Genomic DNA, 27,688 nt, shown 5'->3' with positions numbered 1-27,688 from the left:
GGCATTCATTTTAGCTGACAACGCCTCATTGGCTAATTTAGTTTTTCGTTTTACACATGATGGAGGGTTTCATCATTCTATGTAAGTTTTAGCGCGTGTTCCCCACTCTAATTCTTTTAGGCTGGATGTTTTAATGTGTCGCAGACTGGCTGGCTTTTCCTTTTTATTCTCGTGGTCGGCCAGCCAAGGTCATCTGCTCTCTTGTTTTTGTCCCGTCTACCTTTTCTTGCTTCCCTCTGTGGTTTTCTTATCCTGTTTTGTCCTTAGTAGTGTTGGTTGTCTTTTTGTCGTTCTTCTAGTTCTTCCATTCTCCTGTTATTGTTCTGTACGTCTCCTTTCTTTTCTTCTTTCCCTTGCGTAACAAGGCACCGATTACCTCTCAGTTTGGTCCCTCCCCCCCCCCCCCCCCTCTCCTTTAAACCAACCAACCAACCAACACAAGTACTTAAGAGTACTTAATGATAATTACAAATATTGGCGATTGTGTCCTAACCCTACAATAACTGGAGTGACAGCTTTTCACCTCAACAATCGCTTAGCAAATCAGCCGCTAAAATTCATCTTCCGTAACGAAAAGGTTAACAATAACCCTTACCCTAAGTATCTCGGAATCCCAATAGATCATTCACTATCATTCAGAACTCAACTGTGGAAAAGACCAAGAGCAAAATTATCTGGAAACAATCTGGAACTTCCTGGGGCTCAAGCTAATACTCTCCATGCTACCGCCTTGTCTCTTGTACATTCCAGGGCTGAGCATTGCACACCAGTATGGTGCAAGAATGTGCTTGTCAGTAAGGTGGATACCATGAGTATCATAACAGACATCTTGAGATAAACTGTCCACCTTGTCCATCTGCTGCCAGTAACTTTGCTCAACCACATTTCAGACGAGAGAAGCAGTCGATCGTGAATAGTATAAGATTAATAACTTGGAGTTTCCCGAGAAGCCACCTGTCCAGGAAATTGTGCTCAGTCCACCAGCATATAACTCAACTCAAGGAAACCATTCTGGACAACTCGTGAGATCCAACCACTGGCACTTGAAAGTGTGTGGAAGAAGACATGGAGAAACAGCACCCGCATAAGCTGTCCTGGCTTCGAAAACCCCCACACTTATATCAGGCTTGCAACTGCCTAGAAGAACCTGTTATCAAATGAACAGAATCCGACGTGGATGTGGATGAACTAAGTCGTTCATGTACAAATGGGGACTCTCAGACTCCCCATTGTGTGGCTCTAAAGTTCCAATGCGTCTCCGACAACAATGGAATGGATAGACACTCTTGACGTCAATCTGTAACGTCGATGGAAATCAGGATAGTGCATACGCTTTTTCTACTTCACTGTGTAAATATAGCTAAGAATTGCATTGAGGCATTCAATAAATAATGCAACACATTTTTATTCTGAAAGCAGGTTGTTTTCATTCAGGATTATAACGACCATATTATTCCCCACTCTTCTGGCTACAACACACTATCTTTCAACATAATCTCCGTTCAGTGCGACGGCCCTACGCTATCTTACTGGGAAGGCCTGTATGGCAGCATGATATCACCCTATTGGTGGACGTCGGAGCCAACCTCTTGCTGCATCAATAACCTTCCGTCATCTGCGTAGTGCTTCCTAAAGAGCGCGTCCTTCATTGGGCCAAACAGGTGGAAGTCGGAAGGTGCGAGATCTGGGCTATAGGGTGGATGAGGAAGAATAGTCGAATGAAGTTTGGTGAGCTCTCTCTGGTGCGCAGACTTCCGTGTGTCATGGAAAAGTTCGTTTGCATTTTTGTGGCGACGAACACGCTGAATTCGTTTCTTCAGTTTCCTAAGAGCGACACCATGAGGGAGGACATAAAACAGAATGACCCTTTCAGAATCCCAGAAGACCGGTACCATGACTTACCGGCTGAGGATGCAGCTTTGTACTTTCTCTTGGGAGAGGTTGAGTGGTACCACTCCATGAATTGTCGTTTTGTTACCTGTTCGAAGTGATGAACCCGTGTTTCATCGCCTGTGATGATGTTCTATAAAGAATTGTCACGGATGTGCAAACATTCCGCATAGATGGTCCTTCGTCGCTCTTTCTTGTCCTTTGTTAGGCAGCGAGGAACCCAGCGGACAACATCTTTGAGTACACCAACTCGTGGACGAGTGTGGTGGACGATTGTGTCAGTGTTACCATCAGACACGTCCAGTTGAGGAGCGAGGTGTTCAGTGGTGATCCATAGATCACGTCGAATGAGAGTCACAGCTGTGTGCGACCGGCCGGCTCTGATGTTCCAGCAAAAGAAACTCAATGACAACACACTACTTGGAAAGCACATCCCTTACAGACGCCATTTTGACGGCTACCTATAGCGCTGTCAGCTATCGGAACTTCATGAAGCTACAGGGCCTGAAGTGCGAATGTTCGACATGTTCCTCAACAAATCAACATTTTTTCCAATCGCAATATGGAAGAGAAAAAAAGTGTTGCACTGCGTATTGAGCGCCCCTCGTACATCCCCACAAAAATAAGTAAACTACAAATAAATGAAGTACTGGACGTAGGAGTGGCACCTCATCGCCTTCAGACGGGTACCAGTTCTACGTACAGCATCTCAGTCGGTGAATCTGCGTGAGGAGACACCGAGAAGAAGTTGACACGCTGTATTAGTAATCAACATACCGATCTACACTACTGGACACTAAAATTGCTACACCATGAAGAAATGCAGATGATAAACGGGTATTCGTTGGACGAATATATTATGCTAGAACTGACATGTGATTACATTTTCACGCAATTTCGGTGCATAGATCCTGAGAAATCAGTACTCAAAACAACCACCTTTGGCCGTAATAACGGCCTTGATACGCCTGGGCATTGAGTCAAACAGAGCTTGGATGGCGTGTACAGGTACAGCTGCCCCTGCAGCTTCAACATGATACCACAGTTCATCAAGAGTAGTGACTGGCGTATTGTGACGAGCCAGTTGCTCGGCCACCATTGACCAGACGTTTTCAATTGGCGAGAGATCTGGAGAATGTGCTGGCCACGGCAGCAGCCGAACATTTTCTGTATCCAGAAAGGCCCGTACAGGAACTGTAACATGCGGTCGTGCATTATCCTGCTGAAATGTAGTGTTTCGCAGGGATCGAATGAAGGGTAGAGCCACGGGTCGTCACCCATCTGAAATGTAACGTCCACTGCTCAAAGTGCCGTCAATGCGAACAAGAGGTGGCCGAGAGGTGTAACCAGTGGCACCCCATACCATTACGCCGGGTGATACGCCAGTTTGGCGATGACGAATACACGCTTCCAATGTGCGTTCACCGCGATGTCGCCAAACACGGATGCGACCATCGTGATGCTGTAAACAGAACCTGAATTCATCCGAAAAAACAACGTGTTGCCATTCGTGCACCCAGGTTCGTCATTGAGTACACCATCGCAGGCGCTCCTGTCTGTGATGCAGCGTCAAGGGTAACCGCAGCCATGGTCTCCGAGCTGATAGTCCATGTTGCTGCAGACGTCGTCGAACTGTTCGTGCAGATGGTTGTTGTCTTGCAATCGCGATAAGCTACAATCCGACATTTATCAAAGTCGTAAACGTGATGGTACGCTTTTCTCCTCCTTAGACGAGGCATCACAACAACGTTTCACCAGGCAACGCCTGTCAACTACTGTTTGTGTATGAGAAATCGGTTGGAAACTTTCCCCTTGTGAGCACGTTGTAGGTGTCGCCACCGGCGCCAACCTTGTGTGAATGCTCTGAAAAGCTAATCATTTGCATATCACAGCATCTTCTTGCTGTCGGTTAAATTTCGCGTCTGTAGCACGTCATCTTCGTGGTGTAGCAATTTTAATGGCCAGTAGTGTAGCACTGGCGTCATGGTATGGTGTGCCGCTGGGTACACAACACGATTATCTCTAGTTCACACGATCGACAATTGGGACAGCTGACATTATATTTGTGACACGTTAAGGCACATGGCTAGTGCGTATATTTGGTGGGTCCGCGTCTTTGTCGCTCAACAACCCTATCTCGATAGATATGTTGCCAGGCTAGCAACTTCTCCAGATCTCTCACCCACTGAAAACATTTGGTTACTGTTTTCCCAGCCACTATCGTTGACGAAGTCTAGTACGGTGCTGAAGAGACCTGAAGTGATGCACCCACGTGTCATCGTAGCTCATTTCCATTCGATGCCCAGCTGACTTCGAGCCTCGTTGCTGCCAGAAATGGCATCTCTGTGTACTAAATTTTGTACCCTGTATACTTCCACATCATTTACAAATTTAATCATTTATTCTCCCTGCTATATTGTATAAGCACGTTAAGTAAAAGTTTATTTGCTGTTTCTCCTGAAGTTACAATTTTAATGGCTAATAGCGTAGATAGGTCTCGGTGTAATCATCACGAGACTGATGTTTTCTAAGTTCAGAACTGCAGGTACAGGGGAATACACGATCTATATGTATCTATGGCCAAAGACTGGAACCGTGCCACGAAACTGCTGATCTTCATGCAAGCAAAAGGTTCATCGCCACTATATTTAGCAAGGCTGAGGTAGCCCAGTAGTTCTGCATATGCAGACATTTGTCACGTAATCACCAACTGTTCGTGAAAGATAATTAATTACCTCAGACGTCGCGAATCACACTGTCTCCGTTTTTTGTTTTTTTCTTTTTCCTTTTTGTTTTTTTTTTTCTTCTTTTTACCCACCGAGCTCTCTCCACTGCCTCGCAATCTTTAAAGCCTGTCTCATAAACTTTCTTTGGTCATGTTGGCAGTATGTACATATCGAATGAAGCACTCCGTTGACTCCATACAGAACAAATAACACAGTGCGTTACTGATGAAGTAGCGAAGTTGTTTTCGATCGTAGGGTAAATTTAGAGAACCGGTGGAAATATTCTGCTGCTTCCAATGTGTGTCTAGCGTAATCGTCATGAGAATAAGATTAGAGACTATTTTAGTGGAGCCGGCCGCTGTGAACGAGCGGTTCTAGGCGCTTCAGGCCTGAACCATGCGGCTGCTACGGCCGCTGGTTCGAATCCTGCCTCGGGCATTGATGTGTGTGATGTCCTTAGGGTAGTTAGGTTTACGTAGTTCTAAGTCTAGAGGACTGATGACTTCAGATGTTAAGCCCCCTAGTGCTTAGAGCCATTTATTTTCGTGGAGTCGGCTATGCACCGAATATCAATAGGACTTTTTGCTGTTATTTATTCACTCCAATGAACGTTAATTTCCTTGCAGCTTTATGTTTTATTTAATTTTTGTATCTGTTTCACGCACAGTCTTATCTTTAGCTGCTTGCTCATAAATCGAATATCGTAAGTACAACTGTAATCTTTCGGTTTTTGAGTGTGTGTTACTTCAAGGTTCGTGTGAGCCATCTGGAGTTTGGCAGTAGTGAGTGCAAACTGCATGCCAGAACTGCTTACTTAGCTGGATGGTAAGGTGTCTGTCTGTGAGGTGCCGGGGCTAGCAGTGTATTTAACACTAAATTCTAGAATCTACACATGTAAATGATGCTCTAAGCCCCCCCTATTCTAACTCCGACTTATGCTGTTGCACAAGGATTAAAAAATATACGCGAGCTGACTGTAATCAACCCTGCAAGTGGAGTAGAAAAGAGTTTGGCACCTGCAATAATTTAATTTGATAAATAAGTTAAAGGAAGGTTTCATTAACGTAGTGAGAAATGATGGGTTGCTCTACCGATTAACAGAATGAAAGTTCTGTCCAAAATAACAATATGATTTATTAAGACTAAACACAAAATAATAAACAAAAACACATGAAACATTTATAATACATCAAATTGGCTCAAATTGGATACAAAAACAAACGCTGTGAAGGTGAAGTTGTCCCTAAACTAGATTGTGAGGTTTATGACGAAGTGGTATGTGGAGCCAATTCCTTGCCACTCAAATCTTAAGAGAGACACACAGCTAACCCAACATTAATTGCTGCTACTCAAGACAGAACAAAGTTAGAAAAAGACGAACAGGCGCACTCTGCTGAGCTCTGATTATCACCTAGGAAAATCCCTATCTGTCGATGCTGCGGACATACATTACCAAACTGTCTTCTTAACTGCCAGAACACGATCTGGCGTACCGGAGGCGATGGCTGGTTGCTTCGACGTCCTCGACCGAAAGGCGAGAGCCGACTCCCTAGAGCACCCATACAGGCCGAACACACAACATTCCCGCCCCCACGACTGTGGCCGTGGTTAAACGTTCCAATCCGCAACTCGAAAACCGGCGGAAAATTGCGCTCCATTGCCGGAGCACTACCATTCCACCAATGGAGATTCTTGGCGCTAATTTCTGCGCTGATTTTGCTACGTCACGGAGCTATGCCCTGAGCCAGCCAATCACAGTTACTATTTTGCAGAAAGCGAGGGAATTTTCCCGCCACAACTGCCTGGGTACACAAGTCATTCCCACGCCTTGCTGGTAGCCCGCCAGAAAGTGTTTTCGCTAAGATTCTGCGAAGTAACGGAACCTCTAGCCCAGCCGCTACTTCAGACCCCTCTGGGCGTGTCTTTTGACAATGTCGGCGTCTGCAAAGCATTCACTCGAGTTCCTCACACCCGTCGGCTTAACCCTTTCCAGAACAGGAGAGCCCACCTGTCACCGGACCACCCGGATGACGAGAGACGCTGCGTGGGAAGTCCGCGTGTGAAGGAATAGCAACTTTCCACCACATGCAATTAGAGACGAAAATCGTAAGATAGAAATATGAGAGGGGGCTCATGCCACCTCTCATGTCTACCATGCAGTGGGCCTGGGTTCGATTCCCGGCCGGGTTGGAGATTTTTCTCCACTCTTGGTGTTGTGCTGTCCTCTCCATCATTTCATCATCACCGACAGGCAACTCGCCCAATGTGGCGTCACATGAAATAATATTTGTAACACGGTGGCCAGGCTTTCCTGGATGGGGCCTCCCGGCCATCAGTGCCACACGATAGTTTCGTTTTTACTACCTGCCACGCTTGTGGACTCAAAACACAAATTCTACCAGCTACGCGACACCTTGTAGGCATACAACAGCGCAGAACGACACTTGCAATATTAACCACTCACGCTGCTCAGTGCAGGTGCGTGTGAAATTTAATTACCAGTAATTAAATCTCAAACAATTCATAAACGAAAGGAAAGAAACAATAATCTTTTCTGATAAATAAACAAAATTTTTCCAGATAATGTCACCTGTTTTACGCCAGAATGCTGACACAACGAGTGCACGATTCAGGCGTATAGAGTCGTATGATGGAATTTATTTAGAGATGGGGTCGCCTCATCAGACGCCTGTAGAACAGAAAAAACTGTTATATTCGTTACAGTTAACCTTCAACTGATTTATTAAAAAATAATATGATTCACAGGTCAAGGGAAACTTTAGTGACAATGCACCATGTCATGAATAACGAAATTTGTGTGCATGTACTTACAAACAGAAAGAAATTACCCAGTCTCGAGATAAAATTCCGCTATATATTGACTGCAGGCACCTGAATGCCCCGTGGAAGATTGCAACTCACCATGCCATTGGCCGTATAGAGTCTGGGCAGCTCGAAAATGCAGTAATATTGGAGAGGATCAACTCACGATCCCAACACAAAAAAACCAATATAAAAAGGAAACTCACATCGTGAAATAAACATGTAAATTGTGAGTTGTTCAGAGGAAAAGAAGCGCAAATGCTAACCGCGACACTTTCAACAAGAACAGCGAAAGAAGCGACAGGCTGGGCCGGATGTCTCGTGACAGCTACGCGACAAGACGTCCCCCGAACGGTGCACACTACGTCCTCGAGCCCGTTTCTGTCTGTTTGTGGTCTTCCATCCTCCTCACCACTCGTCTACCCTACAGGTGGGGGGGGGGGGGGGGGGGGGGGGAAGGAAATCTCCAGTTTCGCCAACGTGACAGCCGAGAATTTCTCCTCACATTCAAAATTTCAGCGCCTATTGCATTTTTGTAAACCGACTAAAAGTTGGTACTGGACAGGCTTCCACCCTGGTTGGCAGAAAATTCGTCTGGGCCCAAAATGCAGCTCGTTCCCACACTGTGTACGGCAATACGGCGGTGGGTCCGCCTCTGCTGATGCTTCTGCGAGGCCGAAGACATTTCTGGCAACCCCCAGGGACCGACTGTATTTGGCACAGCTGTGAGAAGGAGCCTTATCAGCCTGAGAGCACCGTCACCTCTGCCAGCCTTCTCACACGGCTCTAGGGTCCCGGGAGAGGGGGGGGGGGGGGGGATCCAGGGAAACATCCTGAAAATCCCTCCTCGGTACCTCAATGTCCTAATTTTGCAGCTGGCCTTTGTAATGTCGTTGCAGCGACGGAGAATTGAACGAGTTCAATACTCCAGATTTCACAAGCCCAATTACTCCATCCAGAAAATTTCGTATAGCAACAACAGCAATAACTACGTATATGGTTACTTAGAGACATGTGACCAACCACTTACGCCACATCATATAACTAACTTTACATTAAGGAAAGCACCTACAAAACATCTGCCACAGAGTTTGATAATTCGCATCGAACACCCTCTACTTTCAGAAAGGTTGTTTGCAGCGGAGTGTGGACTGATACGAAACTACCTGCTACTTTCTGCGTAGTAACGTCCCAATAGCCGTTAAATATTGTAAGTTACCAGATGTAGAAGTATGAAACCGGAATTTTCCTATTGATGGTGCTAACCGTCGGTGTAGGGCCCGTGAGACCGCTTCTGCAGCGCCTCTGTTTCCTCTAACGGCTGACGATGAATGTCAGCACACAGTAACAAAGTTCCATACACTGGCATCTGTTTGAAACCCGTAAACATGTGTTTTGTGCCTACGAACTACTATTTGCAGACAGCATTGGTTTTCTGATATCATTTGAAGAAAACTGCTGCAGAATGTGTGTGATGTCCTTAGGTTAGTTAGGTTTACCTAGTTCTAAGTTCTAGGGGACTAATGACCTCAGCAGTTGAGTCCATAGTGCTCAGAGCCATTTGAACCATTAGACCCACCATACTTGCTCCGGACACTGCGAGAGGGCTGTACAAGCAATGATCACACGCACGGCACAGCGGACACGCCAGGAACCGCGGTGTTGGCCGTCGAATGGCGCTAGCTGCGCAGCATTTGTGCACCGCCGCCGTCAGTGTCAGCCAGTTTGCCGTGGCATACGGAGCTCCATCGCAGTCTTTAACACTGGTAGCATGCCGCGACAGCGTGGACGTGAACCGTACGTGCAGTTGACGGACTTTGAGCGAGGGCGTATAGTGGGCATGCGGGAGGCCGGGTGGACGTACCGCCGAATTGCTCAACACGTGGGGCGTGAGGTCTCCACAGTACATCGATGTTGTCGCCAGTGGTCGGCGGAAGGTGCACGTGCCCGTCGACCTGGGACCGGACTGCAGCGACGCACGGATGCACGCCAAGACCGTAGGATCCTACGCAGTGCCGTAGGGGACCGCACCGCCACTTCCCAGCAAATTAGGGACACTGTTGCTCCTGGGGTATCGGCGAGGACCATTCGCAACCGTCTCCATGAAGCTGGGCTACGGTCCCGCACACCGTTAGGCCGTCTTCCGCTCACGCCCCAACATCGTGCAGCCCGCCTCCAGTGGTGTCGCGACAGGCGTGAATGGAGGGACGAATGGAGACGTGTCGTCTTCAGCGATGAGAGTCGCTTCTGCCTTGGTGCCAATGATGGTCGTATGCGTGTTTGGCGCCGTGCAGGTGAGCGCCACAATCAGGACTGCATACGACCGAGGCACACGGGGCCAACACCCGGCATCATGGTGTGGGGAGCGAACTCCTACACTGGCCGTACACCACTGGTGATCGTCGAGGGGACACTGAATAGTGCACGGTACATCCAAACCGTCATCGAACCCATCGTTCTACCATTCCTAGACCGGCAAGGGAACTTGCTGTTCCAACAGGACAATGCACGTCCGCATGTATCCCGTGCCACCCAACGTGCTCTAGAAGGTGTAAGTCAACTACCCTGGCCAGCAAGATCTCCGGATCTGTCCCCCATTGAGCATGTTTGGGACTGAATGAAGCGTCGTCTCACGCGGTCTGCACGTCCAGCACGAACGCTGGTCCAACTGAGGCGCCAGGTGGAAATGGCATGGCAAGCCGTTCCACAGGACTACATCCAGCATCTCTACGATCGTCTCCATGGGAGAATAGCAGCCTGCATTGCTGCGAAAGGTGGATATACACTGTACTAGTGCCGACATTGTGCATGCTCTGTTGGCTGTGTCTATGTGCCTGTGGTTCTGTCAGTGTGATCATGTGATGTATCTGACCCCAGGAATGTGTCAATAAAGTTTCCCCTTCCTGGGACAATGAATTCACGGTGTTCTTATTTCAATTTCCAGGAGTGTATTAACCTGATGGGTCAAACAACTGTATAAGCACGTGGTACTGATCTCACAAAGTACACCCCACATGGGTTGATCATAAAGAAAAGTTGCTATATTGAAAAATATTGTCAAGACGAGACGTTATAATCTCACGCACATTCGCATTTAAGATTGATGATCTTAGAGTTACTGATCAACACGTGGTTCCACTTTACTCACAAAGTAGTGACAAAGCAACTACTGGAAGATATTCTGAACTTCACACTCGAAATACACTGCGTTGCAATTTAAGATAACATTAGATATTTTAGAGCTAAACCTGAAATAAAGGTGATTAAATTTTTAGTTAGGCTGAACTTAAGAAATCCATTGTCCTACGGACTTAGCGGACACGCGCTTAGCTGGAGATCTTACCACTTCAGACGCTCGCCGCGGACAGACTGACCTGGGCTCCTACCGAGCGTGATTAACAGATACAAACGGAAGTGACCAGAAAGGCAGCTTCCTATACCAACATGACAAGGGACGGACAGGACTATACTAAGAATAGAAACCTCTCTGCTTTTAGAAAGCGTAGCTACCTGTTCCGACGTTGGCCCTACTGTTCTCTAGCAGACAGGCTTGTCTGCTACCATCAAGCATGCAACTAGAAATACATTTGCTCATTCATCCTCTCACATAGAGGGGAAGGGGGATGACAGTACCTTATCATATACAGTATATAAAAGAAAGTGGATGTAGGTTCCGTATGAGACTGTGTGACATGAATTACATATAAATTGTGATTTAAGGTGTAGTAGTGTGACAGATCGTTCTTGTTTATGTGTAAAAGTAACACGTTTCACTGCTCAGTCTCCTCCCAGATATCAGAAACACCACAGTAAATTTAGAAGAGCAATTTATGCCGTAAATGACAACAGATTTAAGAAACTAACATGAAAGGAATCCAATAGAGACCTTTCAATTGTCAATTTTTGTGTATTGTATGTTGATAATTTTCTTTTAGGGTATATGAGACACCAAATGAATAAAACCGTTTTAAGTGTTTGGTCAGTTACCTCTCATTGCTTATAGAAAATACGGAAAATCCACGTAACGACATTTTCTCTGCTGCTGTGCTGTAGAGAGCTGGAGGAGGTCATGAACGGCTTGGGTTGCTCGTCGGCGTTATTTGTACACCAATAGTTATTACGTTCACTAGTTATTAAGTTCACTATTGTTTGTCACGTACGGGTCCACAGCTATAGTATATTTCTTGTGGAAGTCATTCCCCTGCGCAGGCTGTTTTATTTTGAGATAACGATTTTATTTCGTAATAGTTGAGCTCTAGAGGCGAATTGTATTGCAAGGGGAATGCGCGGGACAAACAGCCCCATTACGTACATTACAATATAACGGAAAAAGTTCTGTGAGGCAGTTAGTGGGATGATTCGTGTCTATATCGTTTGGATCACTTAATAAATTTCTTTATGTATTTCGTCATTTCGACTACTGGCATTATCAGGTATACACATATCAAAAAAATTTTGCATCACCCCAGTTACCAGAACTCCTGAAGATAGACGTTGACTGTGGATATTGTATAACAGACATTGTCCCTTTGACTGTTCAGAGATGTCACTAAACCCGCCCAAAGATGTAAACAACCATGCATTAGCAACGCCTATTAGACGGAGGGGTCTGACAGCCGATCGGTTCCAGTCATTCCACAAGGTAGGAGGTACACGGCTCGTGTTGGCTGTAGCTCAACCATGCCTAAACTGTAAATACCGCTGTAAATACCGCGGTTCGATCGTGTCTGCGTTGTTACTTTGTGCCAGGAAGGGCTCTCAACAAGGGAAGTGTCCAGGCGTCTCGGAGTGAACCAAAGCGATGTTGTTCGGACGTGGAGGAGATACAGAGAGAGAGAAACTGTCGATAACATGCCTCGCTCAGGCCGCCAAAGGGCTACTACTGCGGTGGATTACGGCTACCTACGGATTATGGCTCAAACTGTAAGCAATAGACTGCATGATGCGCAACTTCACTCCCGACATCCATGGCGAGGTCCACCTTTACAACTGCGACACCATGCAGCGCGGTACAGATGGGACCAATAAAATGCCGAAGCGACGGCTCAGTATTGGCATCACGTTCTCTTCACCGATGAGTGTCGCATATGCCATCAACCAGACAATTGTCGGATACGTGTTCAAAATGTTCAAATGTGTGTGAAACCCTATGGTACTTAACCGGTAAGGTCATCAGTCCTTAAGCTTACACACTACTTAACATAAATTATCCTAAGGACAAACACACACACACACCCATGCCCGAGGGAGGACTCGAACCTCCGCCGGGACCAGCCGCACAGTCTCGGAGACGTGTTTGGAGGCAACCCGGTCAGACTGAACGCCTTAGACACACTGTCCAGTGAGTGCATCAAGGTGGAGGTTCCCTGATGTTTTGGGGTGGCATTATATGGGGCCGACGTACGCCGTCGGTGGTCAAGGAAGGAGCCGTAACGGCTGTACGATAAGTGAGTGCGACCCTATGGCCTATAGTGCAATCATATCGGCAGCATATTGGCGAGGCATTCGTCTTCATGGACGACAATTCGCGCACACATCGTGCACATCTTGTGAATGACTTCCTTCAGGATAACGACATCACTCGAGTAGAGTGGCCAGCATGTTCTCCAGAAATTAACCCTATCGAAAAAGCCTGGGATAGATTGAAAAGGGCTGTTTATGGCCGAGGTGACCCACCAACCATTCTGAGGGAACTACGCCGAATCGCCATTGAGGAGTGGGACGATCTGGACTAACAGTGCCTTGATGAACTTGTGGATGGTATGCCACGACGAATACAGGCATGCATCAGTGCAAGAGGACGTGCTACTGGGTATTAGAGGTACCGGTATGTACAGCAATCTGGACCACCACATCTGAAGGTCTCGCTGTGTGGTGGTACAACACGCAGTGTGTGGTTTTCATGGTAAATAAAAGGGGCAGAAATGATGTTTATGTCGATCTCTATTCCAATTTTCTGTACAGGTTCCGGAACTCTGGAACCTAGGTAATGGAAAATTTTTTGATGTGCGTATATGTAATTATAGAAACATGAAGAACAACAGCCGTATTTATACAACATGAAGTTACAAAAGATGAATATTAAAAGGTTAAAAATATTTTTAAGAGGTTAACTCACCAATAAATTTAGAACTTGAGTAGTCGCAATGCCAGAAATCTGTATAAAAATGCAGGAAAGTTTCAAGAGAGACTGCCTTTGGTTCAGGGACTAGCATTTGACTTTCGTCGTGAATAAAAGTTAACTTTTGCTTACAAAATAGCGTAAGGTCTCTTTACTGCTTTATAGCACCATAGATCGAAGACTCGAACAGTAACAACCATCAACTATCTCTGAATATGCGTCCGGAGTGACCTAAATTGGAACGGTCACGTAAAACAAGATGCAAGAAAGGCATTCGTTGGATGAGTGCTAACGAAATAATGTTCACCCACAAACGGGGCAGCTTAAGTAACTCTGACCCATTACTGTATGAATCCTAGTTTGCCAAGGAAATCTACTGCAGGAGACGGAGAAAATAAAAAGAAAATCGACATGTTTCATCGCTGGCTCGTACAGCACGCGCGAGAGCGTCATACCGCTAGCAGAAGTTGCAAGAGACGTTTACTATTGAAATTCCATGGCGCACATTCCATGGAGTAACAAGCAACATATTACTCCTGTCACATACACATCACTAAATGAACGCGACGAGAAAAAGATAGAGAAATTTGGGCTTATATAGAAATTTACCGGCAATCGTTCATTCTACGAACCATTCGCGAAAGGAAAAGAAGCGGAAGGAATTATAATGCTTCACGAATTACCCTCGGTCACATAACGTAAACCGGCTTGCGGTGTATAGATGTAGTTGTAGTTTTAGATGTAGATACATACTAAGAATGATAGCGTTTGTTGTTCCAACACTGGAAAAAAGTATTCTGATTGTTATCCACAGGACGCCCGCATCTCGTGGTCGTGCGGTAGCGTTCTCGCTTCCCACGCCCGGGTTCCCGGGTTCGATTCCCGGCGGGATCAGGGATTTTCTCTACCTCGTGATGGCTGGGTGTTGTGTGCTGTCCTTAGGTTAGTTAGGTTTAAGTAGTTCTAAGTTCTAGGGGACTTATGACCACAGCAGTTGAGTCCCATAGTGCTCAGAGCCATTTGAACCTTTTTTTTTATCCACAGTACTCAGTATCTACAAAGATTTAATTCTGCTACTGTCCGCTATCTGCCATTTGTTCTACGTCTTCTCCAAAGTCAAACGTTTCTATTGTGTTCAGCTTGTCTTTTTGTAGCTACCCAACTGATCAATGACTGACTCTTTTTGTGGAGGCAGTGATTTAACGACAATCTGCTGCCCACTGCATATAATCCCACCAGCAAATCTCTGGCAAATTAATGGACAAGCTTACTTGCATGAAGTTCAAATTGCCTACGTGACTAGGCGTGCATGCCACCATAAATGCAGGGCAGTGTACACAGCGTTATCTGCAGGCCACGCTGCACAGCACAGCTGAAAATCCCTGGTCATACCGGCTTTCTAATTTCCTGCTTCCATAACTAAGCTTCTGTCTCATTACAGACTGCCATACCTGTAGTGATACTGTTCCTTCAGACATTGCTCGCCTCGTCGTCAACGTCAGATGGAACGCTAATCTTCATGTCTTCCTCCCCCCCCCCCCCCCCCCCCCCCCCCCAATACTCCTCATAGTCTCCATATTATCGTGCAAAATTTAATTCACGACTGCACTTATTCCTCCGACAGACACAACACTCCCTAAGAGATTTATCGACGTAGCTTGGATGATAAATTCCTTCCATTAGTGCGTTAGTGAAGTACACGGATTCAGGGTACCGACCCCCACTCCCTTCCCTCGCGTGGTGCATATTAAGACAAGGCATCATGAGAGGACCAACAGCACATCAGTTACTAGTTTTAAAAAATGAGGCTCAATGTCCTTTTCCTCCACTGACGCCGTCCACGGCGCTCCAAGCGAATTTCACGTCGAAGGAAGCATCAGTCGTCTTCAAATCAACTTCCCACAACCCTGTTGTTGTTTTGACTACGAGATAATGTGAAAATTCACATCTACCTCTTTACTATGAATGAGACCTGTAGCACTGTAATTTATGGTAAAGACCCCGTAGATTCAATTACGCGACCGGAGGATAAAAAGTATCTTTCTATCTCCGCTAATCCAAAAAACGACCTTAAGGAGATCCGTTCTTGAACAGGGATGTATTACCAATATTCTCTTCCTCGTCACAGTATTAATGTTCTATAAAGCAGAAGCAGCTCAGAATTTGTGCAGATATGGTTACTAGTCAAAAATTTTCTGAGAAGATCAATTAGATATCTATTATACTGTGATGTTGGCAACAATATTGGCAAATGGCTAAAAAAAAAGAAACACTGCTCAACTGAGGTACCATTTTCTTTTGTACCACTGACTTCGCAGCTTAGGAAAATAGACTAAAGACAAAATTCAAGGAAGTAATTGAGGCCTCCAAATTCCTTTTCTGATGATAATCTGTGAAAAATATACAAAACTCATTTTGCTATGAGAAATTCTTATATCTAGAAATTTAGATCAATGATCACACATCACCATCACCATCATATTTCGGAATTTTCTTGAAGTAGTAAGCAAGGGAGACAGAGGATCATTTATGTGCTAATTTTGGTGAATTTAACATCAGTCATTTAGGAGAATAATGTATCTGAATGATAAAAATACAGCTTACCTGTAAATGACAAAAGATTATTTACAAACTTATTAGCTTATTACTATGCCGTTATAGAAGATGCAACCCGGATATTCGAGTTGGTCGCCTTTTTCTATATCCTCCGAACTCCTTCCCTTCATTCTTGTATCTATCCTAGCCACTTTGGTAATTACTTCTGCAGCTATCTCCATTTCGGTGAGTCGCATCCGATCAGTGACAGAGCCTAAACCGTATTCCCTCCAGTCTCAAAAAATGAATAATTTTTTCGGAACATGAATCCTAGAAATTGTACCATCATTGGAAGTTACGAGGGCTATCCAGAAAGTAACTTCCGATCGGTCGTGAAATGGAAACCACTGTCAAAATCCAATGAAGTTTTGCACAGATGTGTTGGTCAGTGTGTCTAGCACGCCCATCGATCGCATCACGTCGCTCGTTTCAGTTCCGAGTGTACAGTGAGCACATAAAGATGCTTAGGAATGTGTGTCTTCTGCCAAGTATGAGGGTCCAGCGAGAAATTTCGCCTGAATGCAGCCCACGTAACACAACCGTCACGCCGTTCCATCTTCATGACAATTCTCAACTGCACTCTGCAGGGGCAATGAAGATCCTCCTACAGCATTTTCAGTGGGAAGTGTTTGATCACCCACAATACAGACCGCAATTGACCCCCCTGAGTTTCGTCTCCGCTCACATGAACCGCTGGCCATGAAGGCAACATTTTATCACAGACAACGAGGTATGGACCAGCGTAGAGACTAGGCAGAAAGCACAGGCGGCAGCCTTCTATGACGAGGGTATTGGAAGGTTGGTACAATGCAACGACAAGTGTCTAAGTCGGAGCGGCGATTATGTAGAGAAATAGCTGGAAGGTGTCGCTGATGTTGCATAGAAAACATTTTTTATTTTCACAGTGGTTTCCATTTCGCGACCCATCGGAACTTAGTTTCTGAATATCCCTCCTATTACTGCATCCACTACAACTATCCCAAATGGGATTCAGTGAGAGACCATACAAATATATCCTAAGAAGGTTTTCATTTGCCATAGCCCTTTATTTAGATTAAATTGCATCCATAACAGCAAGGAATGCTTGCGAAATGCCCTCCGCTGCCTTGTTCAATCCCGTCTTGTCTATGGAAGTCTGGTTTATGGTTCGGCGTCGCCCCCAGCGTTGCATTTACTCGGCCCAATGCACCACTGTGGCGTTCGCCTAGCGACAGGAGCTTTTAGGACGAGTCCGGTGACCAGCGTCCTGGTGGAGGCCGGAGTCCCACCAGTGAAGGTTAGACGTGCACAACTGCTGGCCAGTTACGTTGCACACGTTCGTAGTTCTCCTGCGCATCCGAATTACCGTCTCCTTTTCCCAACCACAGCGTTTCATCTCCTTCATCCGTGGCCCAGGTCAGGGCTTCCAATTGCAGTTCGTGTCCCATCCCTTCTTTCTGAACTGGAGTCCTTGCCTTTACCACCTGTACTTGAGGTCCATTCACGTACACCTCCTTGGTGTACACCTAGGCCGCGGCTTCGCCAGGATCTTTAACATGACACTAAGGACTCAGTTAATCCTGCAGATCTCCGCTGCCACTTCCTCTAGATTCTTGACAATTATCGAGGCCATGAAGTGGTTTACAACGACGGTTCGATGGCTGATGATCACGTCGGCTTCGCGTATGCCCATGGGGGACATATTGAACAGCATTCCTTGTTTGATGGCTGCAGTGTTTTCACTGCCGAGCTGGTGGCCATACCTTGTTCTCTCGAGGAGATCCGTTCATACCCCAAGGAGTCGTTTATTTTGTGTACTGACACCTTGAGCAGCCTACAAGCTATCGGCCAGTGCTACCCTCATCATCCTTTGGTAGCGACCGTCCAGGAGTCTATCTATGCCCTGGAACGGTCCAGTCGTTCAGTGGTGTTTGTCTGATCCCCAGGTCACGTTGGAAACCCAAGCAACGATCTTGCCGACAGGCTCGCCAAACAGGCTACACGGAAACCGCTTATGTTGATCGGCTTCTCTGCAACTGGCCCGCGTTCAGCACTACGCTGCAGGGTTTTGCAGCTTTGGGAGACAGGGATGGCATAACCTCAGTATGCACAATAAACTGCTTGCCAGTAAGGCAACTACGAATGTGTGGAAGACCTCGACACGGGCCTCTCACAGGGACTCTGTGGTTCTCTGTCTGCTCCACATTGGCCATACTTGGGTGACAAACGACTACCTTCTGCGCCCTGATGACCGACCTCAGCTGATAGTGGCCCATATCTTGATGAGCTGTCCTCCTTTGGCTGCTTTGCGACGGACTCTCCAGTCACCGGACTCGTTGGCATTCATTTTAGCTGACAACGCCTCATCGGCTAATTTAGTTTTTCGTTTTACACATGACGGTGGGTTTTATCATTCTATATAAGTTTTCGCGCGTTTTCCCCACTCTAATTCTTTTAGGCTGAATGTTTTAATGTGTCGCAGACTGGCTGGCTTTTCCTTTTTATTCTCGTGGTCGGCCAGCCAAGGTCATCTGCTCTCTTGTTTTTGTCCCGTCTACCTTTTCTTGCTTCCCTCTGTGGTTTTCTTATCCTGTTTTGTCCTTAGTAGTGTTGGTTGTCTTTTTGTCGTTCTTCTAGTTCTTCCATTCTCCTGTTATTGTTCTGTACGTCTTCTTTCTTTTCTTCTTTCCTTTGCGTAACAAGGGACCGATTGCCTCTCAGTTTGGTCCCTCCCCCCCCCCCCCCCTCTCCTTTAAACCAACCAACTAACCAACACAAGACCTAAGAGTACTTAATGATAATTACAGAAATTGGAGATTGTGTCCTAACCCTACAATAACTGGAGTGACAGCTTTTCACCTCGACAATCGCTTAGCAAATCAGCCGCTGAAATTCATCTTCCGTAACGAAAAGGTTAACAATAATCCTTACCCTAAGTATCTCGGAATCCCAATAGATCATCCACTAACATTCAGAACTCAGCTGCGGAAAAGACCAGGAGCAAAATCATCTGGAAACAATCTGGAACTTCCTGGGGCTCAAGCTAATACTCTCCATGCTACCGCCTTGTCTCTTGTACATTCCAGGGCTGAGCATTGCACACCAGTATGGTGCAAGAATGTGCTTGTCAGTAAGGTGGATACCATGAGTATCATAACAGACATCTTGAGATAAACTGTCCACCTTCTCCATCTGCTGCCAGTAACATTGCTCAACCACATTTCAGACGAGAGAAGCAGTCGAGCGTGAATAGTATAAGATTAATAACTTGGAGTTTCCCGAAAATCCACCTGTCCAGGAAATTGTGCTCAGTCCACCAGCATATGACTCAACTCAAGGAAACCGTTCTGGACAACTCGTGAGATCCAACCACTGGCACTTGAAAGTGTGTGGAAGAAGACATGGAGAAACAGCACCCGCATAAGCTGTCCTGGCTTCGAAAACCCCCACACACATATCAGGCTTGCAACTGCCTAGAAGAACCTGTTATCAAATGAACAGAATCCGACGTGGATGTGGATGAACTAAGTCGTTCATGTACAAATGGGGACTCTCAGACTCCCCATTGTGTGGCTCTAAAGTTCCAATGCGTCTCCGACAACAATGGAATGGATAGACACTCTTGACGTCAATCTGTAACGTCGATGGAAATCAGGATAGTGCATACGCTTTTTCTACTTCACTGTGTAAATATAGCTAAGAATTGCATTGAGGCATTCAATAAATAATGCAACACATTTTTATTCTGAAAGCAGGTTGGTTTCATTCAGGATTATAACGACCATATTATTCCCCACTCTTCTGGCTACAACACACTATCTTTCAACATAATCTCCGTTCAGTGCGACGGCCCTACGCTATCTTACTGGGAAGGCCTGTATGGCAGCATGATATCACCCTATTGGTGGACGTCGGAGCCAACCTCTTGCTGCATCAATAACCTTCCGTCATCCGCGTAGTGCTTCCTAAAGAGCGCGTCCTTTATTGGGCCAAACAGGTGGAAGTCGGAAGGTGCGAGATCTGGGCTATAGGGTGGATGAGGAAGAATAGTCGAATGAAGTTTGGTGAGCTCTCTCTGGTGTGCAGACTTCTGTGTGTCATGGAAAAGTTCGTTTGCATTTTTGTGGCGACGAACACGCTGAAGTCGTTTCTTCAGTTTCCTAGGAGCGGCACCATGAGGGAGGACATAAAACAGAATGACCCTTTCAGAATCCCAGAAGACCGGTACCATGACTTACCGGCTGAGGATACAGCTTTGTACTTTCTCTTGGGAGAGGTTGAGTGGTACCACTCCATGAATTGTCGTTTTGTTACCTGTTCGAAGTGATGAACCCGTGTTTCATCGCCTGTGATGATGTTCTATAAAGAATTGTCACGGATGTGCAAACATTCCGCGTAGATGGTCCTTCGTCGCTCTTTCTGGTCCTTTGTTAGGCAGCGAGGAACCTAGCGGACAACACCTTTGAGTACCCCAACTCGTGGACGAGTGTGGTGGACGATTGTGTCAGTGTTACCATCAGACACGTCCAGTTGAGCAGCGAGGTGTTCAGTGGTGATCCATAGATCACGTCGAATGAGAGTCACACCTGTGTGCGACCGGCCGGCTCTGATGTTCCAGCAAAAGAAACTCAGTGACAACACTCTACTTGGAACGCAAATCCCTTACAGACGCCATTTTGACGGCTATCTATAGCGCTGTCAGCTATCGGAACTTCATGAAGCTACAGGGCCTGAAGTGCGAATGTTCGACATGTTCCTCAACAAATCATCATTTTTTCCAATCGCAATGTGGAAGAGAAAAAAAGTGTTGCACTGCGTATTGAGCGCCCCTCGTACATCCCCACAAAAATAAGTAAACTACAAATAAATGAAGTACTGGACGTAGGAGTGGCACCTCATCGCCTTCAGACGGGTACCAGTTCTGCGTACAGCATCTCAGTCGGTGAATCTGTGTGAGGAGACACCGAGAAGAAGTTGACACGCTGTATTAGTAATCAACATACCGATCTACACTACTGGACACTAAAATTGCTACACCATGAAGAAATGCAGATGATAAACGGGTATTCGTTGGACGAATATATTATACTAGAACTGACATGTGATTACATTTTCACGCAATTTGGGTGCATAGATCCTGAGAAGTCAGTACTCAAAACAACCACCTTTGGCCGTAATAACGGCCTTCATACGTCTGGGCATTGAGTCAAACAGAGCTTGGATGGCGTGTACAGGTACAGCTGCCCATGCAGCTTCAACACGATACCACAGTTCATCAAGAGTAGTGACTGGCGTATTGTGACGAGCCAGTTGCTCGGCCACCATTGACCAGACGTTTTCAATTGGCGAGAGATCTGGAGAATGTGCTGGCCACGGCAGCAGTCGAACATTTTCTGTATCCAGAAAGGCCCGTACAGGAACTGTAACATGCGGTCGTGCATTATCCTGCTGAAATGTAGTGTTTCACAGGGATCGAATGAAGGGTAGAGCCACGGGTCGTCACCCATCTGAAACGTAACTGTTGTGGCGTAACAAGCTAGCTACGCCACACTGAGAAGGGAGCCGAAAGGCACGCGTACACACACGCCGACTGGCGTCAAGTCTGGAACAGGATAAGTAGTGAATTCTAATAAGAAAAGTATGCAGCTACTCAAATACTTAACTTTATTCTATCCTTGTGGTACATCGCTCTTGATAATACAAATAAGACTATCTTCAGATACGGTTAATGGCGCCTTGCTAGGTCGTAGTCATGGACTTAGCTGAATGCTATTCTAACTGTCTCTCGGCAAATGAGAGAAAGGCTTCGTCCGTATAGTCGCTAGCAATGTCGTCGTACAACTGGGCGTGTGCTATTTCGTATCTCACGATCTGCCTTGTGGTGGCTCTCGGTCTGCGATCATACAGTGGCGACACGCGGGTCCGACATGTACTAAATGGACCGCAGCCGATTTAAGCTACCACCTAGCAAGTGTGGTGTCTGGCGGTGACAACACATTCCTCCCCCGCAAATCGGCGAACGGTCGTGTTATAAGGCTTCCGCCCGCCGTGGGGAGGACCCCATGTTGACGTATGCGAGGAGGTGGGGAGCCTAACAACAGGCGAGGCTGTGCCACCCACACCCGGCCATTCGGCCCGAGGGGATCTAGGAAACGTCTGAAAACCTAGTCCAGGGTGCACGTCAACATGCGGTGTATGCAACCGTAAAGATACAGGAGGGGCCGAAGGGTCGACCTCCATTGCGTCGGGGTACCCGACGCGCGAAGACGCCATGTGGTCCGGAGCGGGCAAGAGTTCCATGGCGGAGGACAGCTGGTCACGGGAAGCGATCGGCGGCGCGTGACCCATGGAGGCGCTCGGCGGCTGCAGCGAAGCGTCGAATGCGGGCGGCGCCGGCTGGAGGACAGGCGGCGGCGGCTGCGGCGGCGCGTCGCCATGGGGCAAAATGGAAGGCATCGTCGGTAACACCTGGGGATGAGGCGAGCCAGTAGATGGGTCCCCAGGGCGCTGACCGGACGGCACCGTCGCTGAAAGCAGACGGGGAGCGGCAGAACCCGTGCGACGACAGAGGCGCAGCTGATTGAGATGCCGACGCACCTCACCAGAGGCCCCCAAAACCAAATACATCGCGCGGCCGAGGCAGCGAAGAATGCGCCCTGCGAGCCAACGCCGTGAACCTCGATAGTTGCGATAAAATACAACGTCGCCTGGAGCAAAAGCAGAAGTCTGCCGCTGCGCAGGAACCTGATGCGGCGGATGCAGCAAAGACATCAAGGTTCGATGAGGACGACCATGGAGCAACTCAGCCGGCGAGCGACCATCTCGGGGCTGAGAGCGATACGATGACAAAAAGAGCAACAACGCGTCCTCCCGAGAATGCGACTCTTTCAACTTCAACATCTGTGACTTGAAAGTCCGGACCAATCGTTCAGCGGCACCGTTTGACTGAGGCGAAAACGGCGCGGATGTCAGATGTTGAATACCATTGGCCTGGCAGAATGACTGAAATTCTGCGGACATTGTGGGCCATTGTCGGAAACAATAGTCTGCGGAAGACCTTCAATGCAAAAGATAGCAAACAACGCTTGGATGGTGGCAGTTGACGTCGTGGAAGACATCCGGACAACAAAAGGAAAATTACTGAAGGCATCTACCAGAACCAACCATCGAACATTCCAGAATGGACCAGCAAAATCGATGTGCAAGCGTTGCCAAGGGGAAGGGGCTTTTGGCCATGCAAAGACTTTCCGCGGCGGTGCGGATTGTTGTTCGGCACACGCCACGCAAGAAGAACACATATTCGTAATCGCAGCATCGATTCCGAACCAAGTACAGTGCTGACGAGCAAGTTGTTTCGTTCGCACTATACCCCAATGTCCTTGGTGAAAAAGCCGTAAAACAGAGGACTGTAACGAACGCGGGACCACGACTCTGGACTGATCATTATCAGAACGCAACAACAAAACACCACGTCGAACAAAAAGTCTCTCCTTGTGAGCAAAAAATCGGCGAACCAACGGATCCTCGATCCGTGACTTTGACAAGGGCCATTGCGTAGCAACAAAACGCAAAACGGTAGCAAGGACAGGGTCAGCAGCTGTGGCTGTAGCTACACGACGAAAATCAATCGGAAACGATTCGACCACGACATCGGTTTCCGAATCAATGAACATGCAAGCAAGTTCGGAAGAATCGAATGCTTTATCCTCAGCAACAGGCAAACGGGACAACGCATCGGCGTTTCCGTGCTTAACAGTGGACCGATACAAGATATCGTAGCGGTACTGCGAGAGGAAAATAGACCAGCGAATGAATTTCTGCGCTGTACGCGGAGGTACAGGCTTGTGCGGATGAAAAAGTGATGTCAAAGGCTTGTGGTCTGTGATGATGGTAAAGTGACGACCATACAAGAAATCATGGAACTTAGTAACACCAAACACGAGAGCTAAAGCTTCTTTCTCTATCTGGTAATAATTTCTTTGCGCAGATGAGAGCAATTTGGACGCAAAGGCAATAGGGCGATCATGCGACCCATCTTTGTGCGCAAGCACAGCACCGATCCCGAAATCCGATGCATCTACCATCAACAAAAGGGGTTTCTGGGGATCGAATGGCGTAAGGCAAGTATTAGAAAGCAATGCCGATTTCAACTGGCGAAAGGCGCGTTCGCATTCCGTCGTGCAGACGAACGGAACACCTGTACGGCGTAAGCGATGAAGCGGAGCTGAAATAGAAGAGGCATTGCGCAGAAAGCGATGATAATAGTTAATTTTACCCAACACACTCTGTAGCTGCTTCATATCCTGTGGCGAAGGCAATTCTTGTATGGCACGGAGGTGCTCTGGACTCGGATGTATGCCTTGGGCATTGATGACATGCCCCAGGTATGGTAAGTCACGAGCAAAAAACACACATTTGTCCTTCCGCAAGCGAAGACCATTTTGGCGCAAGACTTGAAATAACGTTCGTAGGTGTGCTAAATGCTCGTCGGCTGTCTTTCCGGAGATCACAATATCGTCCAGATAGTTCGCAGCAGTAGGGACCGACGCACAAACAGTGTGTAAATATTGCTGAAACAATGCAGGGGCGGATGCACACCCGAATGGCAGTCTTTTGAAGCGGTACAAACCAACATGCGTGTTAACCACCAAGACGCGCTGGGATTCGGCGTCCACTGGGATTTGCAAGTACGCATCTGCTAGGTCCAACTTGGAAAAGTATTTACCCGGGCACAGTTTATCAAAAAGATCTGCCGGGCGGGGCAAGGGAAAAGTTGCAATCACTAGTTGTGGATTCACTGTTGCCTTGAAGTCCACACAAAGTCTCAGTTTTCCGGAAGGTTTTGGCAAAATTACTAAGGGTGAGGCCCAGAGAGAAGCTTGCACACGTTCAATTACAGCTTGTGATTCTAAATCATTTAATGTTCTTGCGACCTCATCACGCAATACGTGGGGAACATTGCGCGCCCGGAAAAATTTCGGTTGCGCGTTTACTTTCAATTCCAAATGTGCTTCATAGTTTTTAGCGCAACCTAAGCCCGGTGCAAAAATGTCTGCAAATTCTTCACAAAGCCGAGAAACACTGTCTGAAGGCACAGTCTGGGTCATTGATAGGACCTGATTTACTATAGACATGTTAAATAATTGAAATAAATCTAAACCAAACAAGTTCACTGCAGTAGAAGAACGAAGAACGTAAAATGACAAGTTTTGTTTGTCCCTTGTACGTTGCAAGAAGAGTGCACTGTCCTAACACAGGGATCTGCTGTCCTGAATAACTTTTTAACTGAACATTTCCGGCACGCAACGGAGGTTTGCCCAGTTGTATGTACGTGACGTGATTGATCAATGAAACAGCAGCTCCGGTATCGAGCTGGAATGGTATCACTTTGCCATTAAAGTCCAAATCTACAAAAAGTTAATTGTCCTGCCGACGACAAGAGCGACTGTCTCGTGCAATTTGAACTGATACAGGTACAGCATCACTTGCTAATTGACGTGATTCCCGGCGACGTCGACGCACACTTTTTGTGGGACGAACACAGTCACTGTTAGAGAAAGTGGCACTGGACGGAGTGCAATTAACTACATGAATGTCCATGGGCGAAGGTCCACGAGCCTGAGTATTCTTGGTTTGATTCCGGCGCGAAGCAAAGGGCCTGGAATGATTAAGAGTGTCTGATCTGAGCTTTTTCTGGCAAACACTTTGAACATGTCCTTTCCTATTGCAGAAAAAGCAAATAGCTTGGCGTGACGGGCAATGTTCACGCGAATGTCTAGTAGCACACCGCGGGCATGATTTCAGCACTGCATTTGCTCGCTTTCGCGGGACACGTGGTTGTGCGGACTTGCGCGAAGGCTGTTTACAGTTCCTTGCAGCGCGCCCGTCGGGCCGGTTAATGCGACACACAGCTGGCGAAGTTGCAAATGAGGCCTGAGCAAAGTCAAGTGTGTCTTATCTATCCAATATGTCTATCACTTGTTGAAGGGAGGGATTAACTAGTTTCAAAATCTGTTCCCGTATGCGAACATCAGAAACGTTCTGTGCAATTGCATCACGCACCATAGTATCTGAATAAGGAAGGCCACAGTCACATTCAAATGAACAATCCCTAGTAAGGCCTTGCAAAGTTGCAACCCACTCCCGATTAGTTTGACCGGCCGTACGTTTTGTACGAAAGAAAGTATACCTTTTTGCAACGACATTTACTGTTTCTTTGAAATAGGCATCTAAAGCAGACAAAATTTCTTCGTAGGACAGAGTTGCTATGTCGCGGCGGGGAAACAATTTCACTATCACACGGTAGGTGGACGCACCGACACAAGAAAGCAAAAACGGCTGCCGCTCATTACCTTGAATTCTGTAGGCGGCGAGATGAAATCCAAATTGTCGGGACCATTCTGGCCACGTTTCTTGGGTTGAATCAAAATTACGGAAGGACGGTGCAACGGCGTGTTGTGGCTGCGGTAGCGATGAAGCGGCGGCGGCCGCATCGGTTTGCAGCGCACGTTGACCCTGGACGAGCTGTCCCAGGGCATCCAATAACGCCTGCGTCTGCTGATTCTGCAAGCGATAAAATTCAGACAGTACATCTGGAGATTGTGGCGAAGCCATGACACAAATAAATCAGAGCAAAGCAAGTAGAAAGAACACGATCCTTTAATCCTCGTCGCCAATCTGTTGTGGCGTAACAAGCTAGCTACGCCACCCTGAGAAGGGAGCCGAAAGGCACGCGTACACACACGCCGACTGGCGTCGAGTCTGGAACAGGATAAGTAGTGAATTCTAATAAGAAAAGTATGCAGCTCCTCAAATACTTAACTTTATTCTATCCTTGTGGTACATCGCTCTTGATAATACAAATAAGACTATCTTCAGATACGGTTAATGGCGCCTTGCTAGGTCGTAGTCATGGACTTAGCTGAAGGCTATTCTAACTGTCTCTCGGCAAATGAGAGAAAGGCTTCGTCCGTATAGTCGCTAGCAATGTCGTCGTACAACTGGGCGAGTGCTATTTCGTATCTCGCGACCTGCCTTGTGGTGGCGCTCGGTCTGCGATCATACAGTGGCGACACGCGGGTCCGACATGTACTAAATAGACCGCGGCCGATTTAAGCTACCACCTAGCAAGTGTGGTGTCTGGCGGTGACACCACAGTAACGACCACTGTTCAAAGTGCCGTCAATGCGAACAAGAGGTGGCCGAGAGGTGTAACCAGTGGCACCCCATACCCACACGCCGGGTGATACGCCAGTATGGCGATGACGAATACACGCTTCCAATGTGCGTTCACCGCGATGTCGCCAAACACGGATGCGACCATCGTGATGCTGTAAACAGAACCTGAATTCATCCGAAAAAACAACATGTTGCCATTCGTGCACCCAGGTTCGTCATTGAGTACACCATCGCAGGCGCTCCTGTCTGTGATGCAGCGTCAAGGGTAACCGCAGCCATGGTCTCCGAGCTGATAGTCCATGTTGCTGCAAACGTCGTCGAACTGTTCGTGCAGATGGTTGTTGTCTTGCAATCGCGATAGGCTACAATCCGACCT

This window comes from Schistocerca serialis, chromosome 2 (assembly GCF_023864345.2).
Source record: "Schistocerca serialis cubense isolate TAMUIC-IGC-003099 chromosome 2, iqSchSeri2.2, whole genome shotgun sequence".
Taxonomy (NCBI): domain Eukaryota; kingdom Metazoa; phylum Arthropoda; class Insecta; order Orthoptera; family Acrididae; genus Schistocerca; species Schistocerca serialis.
Note: the sequence above shows the minus strand (reverse complement) of the source record.